Source organism: Rhagoletis zephyria, unplaced genomic scaffold (genome assembly GCF_001687245.7).
Source record: "Rhagoletis zephyria isolate East Lansing unplaced genomic scaffold, Rhagoletis_zephyria_1.1 Rzeph_scaffold_03413, whole genome shotgun sequence".
NCBI lineage: Eukaryota > Metazoa > Arthropoda > Insecta > Diptera > Tephritidae > Rhagoletis > Rhagoletis zephyria.
In genome coordinates, this window is record NW_016160496.1 from 40677 (window position 1) to 42679 (window position 2003).

Sequence of the window (2003 nt, forward strand, 5' to 3'; positions counted from 1 at the left end):
ACTTCTTTCATCACAAATGCCTTGCATAACTAATGTTACATGACCTTTTCGGTCAATATAATCGTCTTTGCGTTCTGAAGGGGGACTTATTCTAATATGCGTCCCATCGATGCAGCCTAATCAAAAAAAGGAAAAAAATAATTGAAATGAATACACAAAAATTCATTCCCACAACATTCTTAAATGTACTTTTACCTATTGACTTCGGAAAACCAAGCTGAGCAAAGTAATTGGCAGATTCTTGTTCCTTTTCGTTGCTGGGCCATTTGATAACTTCACGGCTCAAGCCGCTTATGAACATTGTCACCCTATCAATTACTCGGGAAATACTTGAGACTGTCGGTCTCAATCACGGGTCGGATAAATCACGGAAGCTACAAGTCTCATGACCGACAAACCACAAAAACACAGCCAGACTTTTCGCAGCTGACAAACGCTTATCATCCCTAAGTATTTTATATGAATCGGATTGCTCATATCTCGTTGTTAAACTAGCGAACAACTCCTTGGAAATGCGAAAATTTTTTAAGAACTCTTCACCAGTGTATGTGGGAACTACTTCTTCAAAATAGTTTTTAATGCTATTTCTCCTTTGCCGTATTTGGATAACTTCTTTAAATATTGCTTCATCTTCACTATCGGAGTTTTCCCTTATCAAATTTAAGAAGTCATCCGAGTCGCTTGAAGAGTTTACCAGCTCATCTAGAAGAAAATCGATGCATAAATAAAGAACTAATAAGTGGTCATATGAAAATGCGCACAGATTTTTTGTATGAAAAATTAGCAAGAAAGAATGTTACTCATACGCTATGTACACTCAAAAATATCTCGAAACTTTATCCATAGAATAAAAAATTAACTCGATTTTCAGAATCAGCAAGCAATTCTATATGGGAATTAGATATGTAGTGGCGTCCGTTGAACATTTTTCCTGTAAACCAGTGTTCTTTTGCCTTTTTTGCCCTTTCCTGTCTACTCGCTATTTTATTTTGCCTTTTCCAGCCTATTTCGTAATTTTATTTTGCCTTAGGTTTTTAGGTCCTAAACTTACTTGTTCCAAATTACATACGTTGTGTATTTACTTATTCTATATAACAATAACATATAAAGCTAACTTATGCTAAATGCAGTGCGCGCTTCCACTCCGCGGCGCCTGGCTTCAAGCCCTGCAAAAAAATTATAAAACAGGTTTTTTCTTAACAGCGGTCGCCCCTCCGCGGGCAATGGCAAAACACCGAGTGTGTTTCTGCTCGGTCAAACACTAATATATGTGTAAGAGCCAATCTATTATTCTTAACGAGGCAAAATCGAGGTGACTCTGTTTAGCAACAGTGTGTTCACATTGCGTCGGCACGATTTCCGCTTAAAGTTAGTGTTGTAGTGTAGTATGTGTAGTAGGCAGGGTACGAAAATAAACTATATTGTACGTTACTATTTCGTTTCGTTTATTACTTCAACAGTTCGGTACAATACGAAAACAAAACGGCTGAGTTCACTTTGGCGATAGTACACTACAGTAGTTTAGTAGTTACCCTGCAGGGAATGTATCCAACTATGGGCTAACTTTAAGTCGATTAGGAAGGAGCTAAACGTCACTTATTATCTGTATGTTTTCTTTGACGAAAGCTAACTACATTTATATGGCGATAGCCGCGAAATAGCCAAGGGTGGTTTACCTCTGCATTAGATGTAGTCAAGGGTGCTTACCTCTGTATTTGATGTAACTAACTTGTAACTAACTACTTTTGGACATAAAATATCAATAGGAAAAACAAAATATTTTTTTATTTCTTTTATTTTATTTTATTTTTTACCTTATTTTATTACATGTCATATTTGTTTCCATATTCTGCTGTAGGTGGCCCCATATTCGAACTCCGTCAGACATAACTTCAAAATGATAATATGAAATTTCGATCTTCCTTTTATTTGTCTTCAATTCGAAAAAGTATTTGCAAAGTGCAGGATATTTAAATAGAAACGCGTTTAAAGAAAACAATCTC